General features: G+C 38.4%; 1 protein-coding gene across 2 annotated transcripts in view; it reads right to left on the bottom strand.

Moving 5' to 3' along the window:
- Positions 1 to 13,642, bottom strand: part of tanc2a (tetratricopeptide repeat, ankyrin repeat and coiled-coil containing 2a) — a 153,477-nt gene that overhangs the window by 114,802 nt on the left and 25,033 nt on the right. Inside the window, exon 2 of one of the 2 annotated variants that reach the window (XM_079868302.1) lies at positions 5,665 to 5,786. The gene's annotated coding sequence lies outside the window, so the exon portion shown is untranslated. Of the gene's footprint in view, positions 1 to 5,664; positions 5,787 to 13,642 lie in introns of those variants that run through there. The other variant, XM_079868301.1, reaches the window with a different exon arrangement.

Genomic DNA, 13,642 nt, shown 5'->3' with positions numbered 1-13,642 from the left:
AGGGCCCTACTGGTCTATCAAACAAATGATACCATGTTAGAGAGCAGAATAAAACATCAGACCACAGAGGAATGGAGGGTTTCTGTCGATCAAAGTTGTTCCTTGTCCAGCAGCTGTCGCAACCATGTCAAATAACCCAGCTAATCAACACTCCAACGCCTGAGTGCTTCTGGGTAAACAGATGGAGGCTTCAACGCTCTGCATCTAATCGACCATCACTGATAAAGCAGAGGCTGAATCCCCGGAATGACAAATACAAGAAACACACACACAAAGTCAATATTATACTGAATTTGTAAAGCAACTTTGGGTAAACAGAACTGATGAGATAACATTCCCTTCCTTAAAAAGCAATAGTTGGGATGCCATGGTACCAAAATTCCAGTAGTCGGTACCGATACCGTTACAATTTTACGGTTCTCGGTACCAATTTCGATACCACAGCAAAATCTGTTGGAACTATTTTTTTTTTTTATTTAACTATTTGAAAAAAATATTAAATTCAATTCAATGACTTTATTTATGACGGTAATCATAAGTAAATGATACATACAAGCATTAAAGGCTACATGCTGTTTAAACGTAAATATTGCTTATAAAACAAATCCCATGGAGACGTAGCTAAATCTACTGTACAGTAGCCTAATAATATTTCTGTCAATTTCTTCAAGTTAAACCAAACTTTTATTTTGACGGGTTGCCGTGAAGACCTTTGAGTTTCTATGTGTGTATGATATCATGATAGTTTTTTCTCAAATTAAACGGTAAAATGCTCATGAAGTGACTCTCAGAGTGGCTCTGGAGATGAATTTCATCATGTCCTCATATCGTGAGGCTACAGAGACTGAAAACAGCGCGAGCGTCACTCGTGCTTCAGTGTGTGTGTGTGTGTGTGTGTGTGTGTGTGTGTGTGTGTGTGTGTGTGTGTGAGGTAAATGAAACCGCGCATCTGCGCCATTCATTCACACAGAAACAAGCAGAACATGCAGGGTTAATATTTAAATAGTCTTTTTTGCAGTTTAATATACACAGACACTATATATATAGTGGTATATATCGGCTACAGACAGTGCTCCAAGTAAAAAAGTTAGTCTGGAGCACCACGCTTAGATAAAAACAAGGAAGCTACTTAAAGCAGCTGCCTATTAGTGGGTACCGAATATACCCGGTACTACAGAAATGCTGATATCGTCACATTTTCAGTACCGACGTGGTACCGAAGTACCGGTACTTTGACAACACCAGTTAGGGTCTTGATCCTAAAAACAGAAGCAGCATTATGCAATGTCCGGTGATTAGGGCTGGGCGATATATCGCATGACATTGTTAGGCGCATCTCGTCAGTAAAGCCGGTTCCTTGATTAGTAGTAAATCGCCATCACCTGCTTTCAGATGGAGCGGCATTCACTACAAAGAGCCGTAGTTAACTGACAAGCTGAGCCATATCGCATTAATATCGCGGACGTATCGCCTGCGATAATTAATGCGATATGGCTCAGCTTGTCAGTTAACTACGGCTCTTTGTAGTGAATGCCGCTCCATCTGAAAGCAGGTGATGGCGATTTACTACTAATCAAGGAACCGGCTTTACTGACGAGATGCGCCTAACAATGTCATGCGATATATCGCCCAGCCCTACCGGTGATTAATCAAATCAATCCCCGCTCATTTTGTCAGTACACTGAAAAAAATTATGTAGAATTTTTTTTTCACTAAGACATTGCTAGTAAATTTCACTAACAATTACAAAGAAACAGCAATTAACACATTCAATCAAAAGTGAAATTTTGATGAAGAAAAATGGTTTTATTTACAAATTTGAAAAATCGTAGTATAAAAACCTGATTGGATAAAGCCTCCCTCTTTAAAGTTATCACCATCTGTTGTGAAATAGAGGCTATGTTATTAATACTGAAGGAGCACACAGTACTACCTGCTACTTCTGCAGTGTACAGTATGCAGACTCAAAATTGTATGCAACTTTTCTGTATAGAACACATGGATTACCTGCTATCAATGGCAATATGTGACTTAACACAAGTGCTCAACATTGGATTTCTAGTGTAATGAGTGAAGAATATCTTTCTTCACACATGATTTGACCAGACTGCCAAACGTGAAATGACAACTTGAATATACTCAACAAAATGAAATGTAACATGTCAAGATCATGCAATTTTTTCCCTAATCGTATACATACAGCCTAGCTTATATTGTGCAGTATACAGTACAGTAATAGTCTTTTTGAAAATAGCCAAACGTCAGAAAAACAAATGTGATAACAACCCATCCAAAAAATACAGGCCTAAATCATCTCTGCAGCATCAAAACAAAAATATAGTTCATTTTTATTAATGCAATAAACACTGATCTTTAAAATTAAAATAAATTAGTAGCAACAGACAGCTGAAACAGATGTCCTGCCTTAAAAAAGTCTTTGAGATCAGATCGCAGGTGGTGCTTGTCTTGCATGAGCAGGAGCACCATGGGGTTTTCTAAAATGAGACATCTCAAAGGGTCCATGCTGTTTGTTTCAACACTGAACACATGGCACAGATATCTGCATCTACAAATCATCAGGAGTGGACAGAACTCCAGCCATTCAATATTTACATGTTGGCCGGTGTTAAAAACAAGAAAATTTTTCCAACTGATGTCCCTTTTTGGATGGCCCTAATGCACCATTTGTTTACTCCAAACTTAATCAGTGATTTTTAACAACAGCATCTGTTTCTAGCTGTACTGTTTTGTACCTAAATTTGTCAGATACGTTTAATGATACTCACTCAGTAATCTAAGCAATACAAAATTAATCCTGCATTAAAATGAATATATTGGTGGGTTACTTGGTTGCACAGACAGACAGACAGACAGACAGACAGACAGACAGACAGACAGACAGACAGACAGACAGACGGTGAGTAACGTTCTCTGGAAAAATCAAACTGTACCGCTCTCCACCCACTTGTACCGTGGTTCATCTTAAATCTGACGACGCATCTATAATATGGTTTATTGAAAATAACAATGCGTAAAACAGAGACAAAGTTCTGCAAATGCATGTTTCTGTTGATGGATACACATTCTGGGTTCCCAATACATTACAACAGTGATTATCAAAAAAAGGATCACTCTTTGTAAACTTTGTTCAATGCGAGTGCCGTATGCTCGAATATGACCAGTCATTTCTGGCGGCATCACTCCAGTGTTGATAGTGCGCGAGCGCAGGTGAGACCTGAACAGCACACGTTGCTATCTGTTTAAACTAAACTCATTTAGGCCTAATCCTTGTCAAATTTAAACATTTAAGAGTCAGAAGACTCAAGTGAGAACTCTCGTGCACTGTGAGAAGATTTTTGTGTGTGTGTGTGTGTGTGTGTGTGTATCTGAAGCGCGCAAACCCGCGTCACAGACAGCGCGCAAAAATTCTGTCAACATGCCCATCTTGGTGAGTATCCTAGCAGACATAGTTGGTTAAGTCTTAAGTGAATGAAACAGTCCAGGCATGTGTACAGTATCAGTGTACTGGATCCGTGCATTATATCTTAAAGTGACAGCAAGCTAATATTCCTACTATCTGTGTTTTTAATGTTAATTAAACAACAAAAGACAAGGACTTCACTGCTCTAGATTGAAAATCTAATCTTTAATTTATAGAATCAAATATGCAATGTTATTTTACATTTGATAACTTTATTCAATTTCTGTACCTGAAAACTAATGTTAGACCTACCTGAAAAACATGAAAAGCACCATTTATTTTATTTGTATCTTTGATCTGCTGTATTTATTTGTGCTGTTTCTTGTAGTTAGATTATTTGGTCTTATTTTCTTTATTTTTATTTTACAGTAGTCTTTTTTTCCCCATCGTACCGAAACAGTGACCCTAAAACCGTGATTTAAAAAAAAATTGAACCGTGAGCAATTTGAACCGTTGCACCCCTAACAGACAGACAGACAGACAGACAGACAGACAGACAGACAGACAGACAGACAGACAGACAGACATATACCTGGACATTTCTTGGCAGTTTTGGTGAGAATCACCCAGAAAGTGTAAGAGTGACACTGTGATCCCAGCGCTGGGACTTGTGTGATTCAAATTGCTCATTTGGGATTCTACGACATTAAAGAGCCCTTGAACTGTGTCTTTGACACCCTGCAGCTCTAACCAAGAACAATTAATCACCCCTAAACATGCATTAGGCAAGTGTGGATTATTTGATGTCCTAGAGAAATGCTGTTCGTTAAGATTGCTGGTCAAGTCCGTTTCTTACCGTCCCTAAAACAGCCCACACTAGTTCATGCTTTGAACTCGACTCTGCTGCGACTGCAGCTGCCTGCAAATAGCAAATAAGATTTAATAAAACATGACTCAGTGGACATTGAACACAGAGTCCATTGCATCCTGCTCCCGACTCCTTGCTTTTCATCCCTATATTTCATTCTTTCTGCCTCCTTTGCTTTAAGAAACAAACAACAATCTTCTCTTACAGCTACATCTAAAAGAAGAAAAAAGGGAGAAAGAATAAACTTGCCTCTTTTTCCTAATAACTCCCCCAACTCTCTGCCCATCCTGTTTTGGAGCAGATCAAAGGTAATAATCCCCCATAATCCTCTGGTGTGCCCTTGCTGTTGTTATGGTCATTATAGGCTGCCGCATTGTTGCTAAGCTATCACGATTGTTCAGAGGAAAGCTACACTGGCTCAGTTTCACAGTGTAATGCCTATTTCACGGATGGACAGCCACTAGGATAATTAGATGGGGCCCGAGCGGACACAGCAACGATGTGCTTTACGGACAGAAAGTAAGGCCTCGTTTTTGCAAACTAAGGGGTCAGGGAGGGTACAAAAAACTCTTGTCAAGTAAGTATAACAACTTAGTGTGTTACTTCGAAAGTTAGAGTGGCTGCAAAAAACAACTAAAATGAAAAGCGTCATGAAAAGAATGGTTGGAATTGACATGCACACTTTAGTTTATAGCACAACAGTCATGTAATAGTTACGGAACCATGGAAGGATTGTAAAAATGTGACACATGGAATAAGGATAGCTGCTTTTGTCTTTGCCAGATTTGCTGTCAGAGGATCAGTTACTATTCATTGGCTGCATAGTGCATACAGAACAAAATCTTTGGATGGAGGAGATTGTGAATTTAAATGGCTTCTGCAGATTACCACTTGAGTTGAGACTGCATCCATGCATAGCCAAGGTAAAGATTTCATATTTTTATATGTGCACCTTTTCCAAGTCCAAGCTTTGATCTGTAACAGTTTCTCTAAGGCTATTGGGTTTGACTTGCACATATAGATTACTTTCAATGCGCTTTCAATCGCTTGGTGTCATACTGGATTGCGATGAAATCTCATTGCAATCAACTGTGTTAAACATGAAGTCCTTTTTGCTTTTAGCATGGACAGACAAATTATAAGTTGATGAAAACTACACATCTGTTTAGGATGTGATGGCAGAACATTAAGCTTGACAACTTTCCAGAAATATCCATGACAAGCAAATGCTTTATGCATTAAAACCTTAGAAGTGATAAGTTATATTTAACCAACCAATCTACAAGACTGCCACTAAACAAAACCATTGGGATCCATTCTTGTTTCCTTGCTGTACAACCTGTTTTTCCCATAAAGACAGTGAAAGTCAACTCACCATTAGAAGGAGGTACAGGGCCTCACAGCAAACCGGTCACAGCTATAGGGGTCGAGTTGGAATCGTTCTCCTGTGGGCAGGAGCCCAAGTCCCATCTCCTTAAGATTTAAACCTCAGCAGCTCTGTATAAGACGCAGAAAACAAAAGCAGCACATCAGAAGCATGATAACAAAAACAGCGGCCGTCATTTTCCAGACCCTACCGTGAGCCAAACAAACTAACATCTTGCCTGAGAGCCTATGTATAGCCCCACAAATCCCACCGGCACCTTCAGCTGCATGTTGCTGGAGGGGGGTGTCTATGTGTAACCTTCATAGCGCTAAAAACATGGAACACTACACATGCAATTTAATTAACACACAACATGCGCATTTCCACGTCTGCACACATGGGAGCCTACTTTCTCTCTAGAGACAGGAATAAAGAGTGAGTGGGGGTGGGGGGGTGGGATGGGAGAGAGGAGGAATATGAGAGTAGAACAGCTGCCAACTTTTTGACATAAAAACACCACAAAGCAAACAGAGCATCAATTATCTGTTGGCATAGATAGCAGTGTTCGCCAAGGCAAGAAACACTATTAGTATTAAGGACATAGACTCAGTGAACCTCAACCTTCAAATTTTCAAAACTTTTCAAAAAAATTACCTATATCTACAGTTCACTACAGTTTCCAGCTGAAATAAACACTGGCTAAAAAACACCAACTTTTAATCCTTTTCACACAAATTGTGATTACGGGGGCAGATTATTTCCGTGTTTTTACTGTTATACGGTAGGGGGGCGCTATTACACATCTTCTGAAAGAGTACAGAGTCTTCTGATCAAAAGACGTGTAGAAGCAGAAACAAGCGATATGTAAGCAGATGCATATGTAAAATAATGCGATAATCAACAATAAACAGCATATTAAAACTGCCTAACGTTACTGAAATGTCAACACAGGAGGAGGTAATTAGGACTGTGCAAGCATTAGGGGTGTTGATGGACGCGATCTACTCAATCTAGGTTCTGAATCCGATACAGATGTAGTCTTTGACAAAAACACGATGCGTTTAGCTATAATAAAAGTTTTTTTTTTTTGGGTTTTTTTTGTCTAAAAGCAGAGGCTCGGTTCTTACTTTTGATATTTTGTATGTTTTGATATTCATAAAATAAAATATTCTGGGGGGCCATGACATTTTTGTGAAAATTATCAAAAATGTTGGTGGTGGCTGGCAACTTTCTTTTTTCTTTTTTTTTTTTCTCTCGCTGGCGGGGATAGAGTTAATGAAGACGTTCACAGTTACGCACAATACAATGTTATGGCCACAATCATTGTGCATGATTTGTAAATTACAGTTTTTCTCGATTGCTTAAACACATTTCTTGAAACTATGCTTCGTATTCTCAAAACTATAAACACAAATCCATAACATCTCACCCAATTCCCCAAACATCCTATTTTCAGGTCAAAATGAAGCTCTACACTCAAAACCATTCACTCTTGCTGAAAAACCAAACTTTGCCCTCAAACAGGACACACAAGCCCTCAAAATCACACACACTACAACATAGTCTAAGACACTGGTGCAATAAATTCAAAACAACATTTCCAAAACTGGTAAGTTATGTTGCTTGTGGTTCCACCATCACAAACCTTTTCACATGATGAACACAAAAGACACAACCAGTGGATACATTGGCACATTTTTATTCATACACAGAAAACACACACAAAAACTTTTTTTTTTTTTTCTGTTTTACTCTTCTTTTTTTTTCTTTTTTTTTACTCTTTTTTTTTTTACTCTCTCCTCTAATTTTTTTTTTATATTTACTTTATAGTAAGATGTGTGTGACCAACATATGACAGTAAAAGAGCACACACAAACCTTATTCTAATATGGAATTGTATTGGAATGGTAAAGAGTGTTGGGACGTAACAGGAGGGCCTCCACTCAAGGATACAATATGATGGACACGTCTAAGAATGTTCCACATATGGTTGAAATACCATCATTTGCCTAGAAAGATAACATTCTGGGAGTCAAAACTATAAAGGAGAAAGGATGCCTTCACTGTCACACTCTGCAGCCACATTGTCTGACTGTACGACTGCTGGCCTTTTCTTGCAAGAAAATAAACCTCATCAAAGACTATTGGAAATGTTTGTCTCTTATTCAGTGATAGAATTTTGTTTGCCACCACACCTCCCTGAAGGTTCTCGAGGCGACGGTAAAGCGAAATTTGGCCTTACTCGTAGCCCAGCCTCCCTCATAGTCATACCATTGACAAAGACATGGGCAACTAGAGTGGCTTGAATTTCATCTGAGACTGCTTGTCTTCTTGTCCTTGCCCTTCCTCCTCCTCATTCTTATCCCTCTTCCTTCATGTCTTTCTGGATCCATTGTTCCAAAATGCAATGAACTGATTTGGGCCCTTTTATATATCTATTGAAGGTTCTGATTGATGTGTTAAATTTTGACTCTTAGTGTTTCCACTTGGGTAATTGTGTGCTAACTGAGCTGAAGCTGTGCTGACTTGAGTGAACAATATTGAGTGCTAGTGCTTTCTAAATGACAACATGGTCTAAGCAATGAGAAATGAAGGGATTTGTGTGTAGAGTTTTGCAGTGACAGTTCAACAAATCTGACTCATGTGTCAAAACAGGGAATAGTGTTTATAGTTTAGTGAAATGGGTGAGCTTTTTGATAAATGGCATTATGGTTTTGAAATTTTAATTCAAAAGCCTGGTTATAGTGTTTAAGCAATTGAGAAAAACTGTAATACATTCTGAGATTTGCATTCTGATGTAGTAAACTTGCTTTTTCACCTGGTACAGCATTGCATTTGCAATGTAGAGCACTCGGGTTCAAGACACGTGAAACAAGTCATGATGAAAGAGCTCAAAGTCTTGTAGAAAAAAAACCCCTAAAATGGCATGGTTGCATCAGCAAATCTGTTTTGTTTTACGTTTGCTTTTGTTAATAATAATTGTTATAATAGTATAACACTATAATTAACCTTTTAACACCTCACCATTTAAATTTCCAAACTGCCATGATATGTACAACCAACCACATAATAAAACACTGCAAGGATCACATTCATCGGTTTTGGATAAAATTGAACGGACACTGGACATTTCACTATGAAGGTATGCAACGAACAAGAAGCAACGTGTTATAATTTTTGCAGAAATGTCTCCACAGGCATGTTTTTCCAGTGACCCTGCATTTAGCACTCATATACTTAAGGTCTGAATCCCCCTTTTCACTAAGTAATAGCAACCACCCAAAAACCCTAGCAAGCACCCAGAAACCCCTCAGAACACTTCCATCATACGACAATGATATAGCAATGTCCTGACAACCACCCACAACACCCTGGCATTGTGTGAGCAACTTTGCACTAGCAAACACCACTTACATATTCTTCAGAAAATGTATCTAGTTTTTAAATGTTGTAAGACTTTTTGATGTTTGAATGCTTATTATGCATAAATCTAATATAAATAAGCCTTTGTTATTTTATTCCCCCCATAAAGTGTAAATGCTGTCTCTGAGGCGCTATCAAATCATTGCTGTTTGAGCTTCACATCCAGCTCGACAACAGCAACATTGGCTGAACCAATGGAATGAGGCTAGGGTGGGGCTAACTGGTTTGACTGACCAATGGCAGGTGGGGGAGTGTTCATGAATCATGTGTGCAAACTATCCTGTTTGTAACTGCTGTGGTGGTAGTAGTGGTGCAGAAATTACATAGTTCTTCAACTTTAATTTTGCTGCTTTTCTCAATTTAAAATATTTTGTTTTTATTTACTTTTTTACAAATGCATTTTCCAGGCGGCTGTCGGAGGTTCTGGTGCGCAGTGGGCAAACAAACTTCTCGTCTTTCCGTGCTGATATATGGCTCCGTTGTGTGTATTGTGTGGGTGATACCTGAACCCCTTACAGCATGGAGAAGGGACACGGATACTGCAAACCATAGCCAAAACATGAGGCCCGACAGATGAGACGCACCTTTCATTACCTGCAGACCATGTGTGTGGGTGACATCTGCCAATGTCATCAGCACCTTTGCTGAGGAGATAAAGAGCAGTAGCTTTTCAAAATAAAGGGCTCTGCAGTTTATATGAAAGATACGATCATCAAGATGTACACATTTTAAAGAGGGTGTGAAATTTGAGTGGGTAAACTGAATGTATAGTATAGCCAGATGCTGTCTGAACATCTAGAAAGTGAGACAAAAAGAAACTATCATGTTTTTTCAGTAATGATAATGTGTTTGTTTTTTTGAGTCCACATTTTTATGTAGCAACTTATTAGCAACTTGCCTTTTTAAAAAAGGCTTCAAAATTCATTTTTGAGAAATGACTATGTACTTTATGTTGTAGAACAAAATGTAAAGTCTTTTCAAGCAATGAGCCCTTAATTTACTCAGAACCACCATTCTAAAAACCCATAGGGAATGCATTGTGAATTAGCCTTCTGGGTTAGCCTACAAATTAACATCATGACTGAACTCAGCTCTATTTGGTTACATTGGTGGTTCAGAAATTACACACTTTTTATTATCTCTTATTCTTTAAATGTTTAATGTTTTTATCTATAGATTTAAATTGCTCTTTCACATTTCATATAATTTTAGAACACTTTTTTGTTTAACGGTGCCTGCCCACTTTTTCAGCTGCCTTGGTTACACAAGTATTTTTGTTTATTGCAAAATATGCACATATGATTTAAGTAGTTTGCGAGCAAAGGGAGACTGACTTGCTTACATCATTCATAGTTCTTCATAGCAGTGAGCAGACTAGGGGCTTATTCACACAGAACGCATTTTTGCTTTGAAAAACAGTCTAGTGACGATTTTAACTTGAGCGCTGCGTCTTTAGAATGCCGTGTCATGCCCGAGACGCTGCAAAAGACAGAAGACGCGAGAGTAACGGTTATACATGTCCGTCTAGCACGTGTTTATATAGAAAAACAAATGGAAAAGTAGGCAATTGGAATGGAAAAACGCGTTCTGTGTCAACTGCCCCTTAAGAGTTCTTTTGGAGCAATTTGTTTGTTTCAATTCTCTGATTGCTGGACATTTCTTTCCAGAATAATGGGTAATATAGTTTTTCATCAAGAATTCTGTAACAAGAAAAGATAAAAAAAAAAAACTTTTTTTATAGCCACTGTACTATAAAAATCTTGTAGGTTTCAGTACTCAAAACTTCCTTGTTAGTACAAAAAAAAAGCTTTTATTGAAACCAAGCTGCCAAAATGACTTTTCAGATTTTGTCTCAGTATGAGCTCATAGTGCGAAGAGAGACCGCCTTCACAGAAGATCAACGCCTACATCTGCATCATTGCCTCTTTAGCCCCACCCACTGATTTGCACATAAAAGTAGAGTGAGTAGAGCAATGCAAACACAGGATAACTTGATCCAATAAATGAATAGAGATGCCTCTGAGGATTACAAGATGTTTTGCAGTGCCAAGTTGTTTTAGTCTTTGGGTTGCCACAGTCTTTGCATTGGCTTCCTTATATTAAGAAAGCGTAGATTAACTTATTTTTAACAAAGTTCCAGATTTCGACAGTAAAACACTGCTCGTTTGTTCGATGCAGGCTTTTCAGAGAGACTGATAAACAAAATATGATGCAGTGACGACTAAATTGGATCCGACAGTAATTTCGCAACACACAAGTGTGAGAAACTGTTTGTACCATGTCCATGAGTCCAAACCATGTTTAATATGCAAAACTGTTACCCCAGCAGTGAGTGTTTACTATGTGTTTCAAAGAGAGGGTCTGGATAGAACTGGATAGAAAATAGCCTATTACTTCAAAATGATGTCGTCTTTTGATGTAAAAACCTTGTTAGCATTATAAGTATAAATAATGCAGGCTGATGGCTTTAATAAAAGCATACCATAAATTAACAATCTCAGAGCTTACTATAGTTCTGTCTTTAAAGGCTTACGAGTTATCTTTAAAAATCTGTTCCTCTGTGGAGAAAATGAATGGTATTTTAACTTCGGCAACCCTGTTGTGCTCTATATGCGGCTCAACAGCAACGAATACAATATGACTGTACAATTATGTGTGATTCCAATAAAGCACATTAAAACTGCAACTGAGGGAGGAATAGAGCGACCCACATGCTCTCACCCACAGTCATTTTCCATATAAGCATATGCATGTACTTGTAAACATGAAAACAAATGGCCTGTTTAAAGCGTAGAACATGTATTCACAACCACACAAATAGACACACATCAACCACTTCAGTGAGGCTTGAAGCAAGCAACATGTAGCAGAATGTAATTGGCAAGATGGGAAAGCGTAGCCAAGCCTCAGCATCATGCAGATTCCCCTCTTTCAGCTCCTGTGTGAACGTTTGGAGAAAGGAGAAAACAGCTAATGTGGGTAATTGTACAACACCAATAGATTCATAAAATGTTAAGGTGTGAACTAGCGGCTAATGCACATGACCTGACACACCAATCTGTGGTGCTCAAGTGGATAAAATAAGATAATATTAAATAAGTTAACTAAATAAGATAATGAAAACAATAAAAGTTAAAGTAAAAAAGTAAAAATAACAATTCTAAAAAAAGGAAGAATTAAATAGACTTTAGACTTTAGTCTTTAAACTCAGACTTTAGTCTTTATTTTCATAGCTGTGGCAGAGCTAAAGAAAAACCACAACCCCCTATATAAAAGCAGCAGGTTAGTGGATGATCCACAAGCTCTACACAGACAAAACATAAAGCATAAAACAACCACCTGGGGTGTTGTCACATTTCCCTGTTGATCAGGGCATCTACATCTCTCCTCTGCATTTCATTGAGCAAGATCGACAGAGAGATAACTATATGTAAGGTGTTCAACAAAACTATCCTCCGTGAGCCTCAGCACTGATCTGATTATAAAAATCCTTTGATGTTTATATTTTTCTGTTACGGTTACGGAGCATATGTAGAATATGTATATATCATGAGGATATGAGGATCTCCATGGTAACAAGGCAGACACACAATCAGCAGGCAAATGAGAACATATGCACTATTAATCAAAGGATGCCACGGTGCCTGTTATGCTTTATCAGTAATGCTTTTTTCACTCACAAAAAAAAAAAGCACACTTCTTTTCCTCCTCTCACAGTGCCTGACCAAGATAAGAGGACTTGCAGATTGTATGCCAGCTTGATCTAACCTTCTTCTACTTGACACTCAAATAATCAAATCCAAGTCCGATTGCTATAGCCGTAATCAGCATCAGGGCTTGAGTGACAGTGAAGTTAGCCTGATACCAGATACCATCAAAGGCAGTGCTGTAGTTATCCATGTAGGGGATATAATCAGACAGCAGGTATCTAACATCTCTCATTTCAGCAGCATTACTAAAACAACATCTGGTATGCTGCCGCCCCGTATCTGACTGTCCCTCTAGTGAAACGTCGAGGAGTGGGTGGACGAAGGGATAGGGAGATTGTTCACTTTGTCTAAGGGCAGCCCTTGACTCCTACACAGGCGACGTAATGGACCTCAGTACGTAGGCAGAAAGAATGAGAAATCGGTCACATGTAATTTCACTCAGAGAGATGTTAGAAACAAAACCGCCATTATGTGAAGAGGCAACACATAGACATAGTCTGAGTTAACTAGATTTGGGCGGTGAGAAGAACAGATATTTCAGTGAAGCATGAAGTGAAAACAGCGGGAGAGAGAAAGAGAATTGAAAGTTTAGTTAAATGTAGTCTTCTCTTGTTGGATGTTAATTTTTACTAATAATCTAATTACGTAATTAATATAATACAGTCAATTAGTGGCACTTGTATTAGAACAAATTAATAAAATAAGGAAAAATACATTTGAAATATAATAGAAAAACTGATAACATTATGGATGATGGCTGAAGGCATCTGCAACAGGCTCTTCATGAGTTTGACCCTACCCACAATCCAAATACACCAAGACAAGCCATAAACACAAATTTCCAAACACGATAG

The sequence above is a fragment of the Squalius cephalus genome, assembly GCF_949319135.1.
Source record: "Squalius cephalus genome assembly, chromosome: 1".
Lineage (NCBI taxonomy): Eukaryota > Metazoa > Chordata > Actinopteri > Cypriniformes > Leuciscidae > Squalius > Squalius cephalus.
Note: the sequence above shows the minus strand (reverse complement) of the source record. Positions and strands in the feature narration are given on the sequence as shown.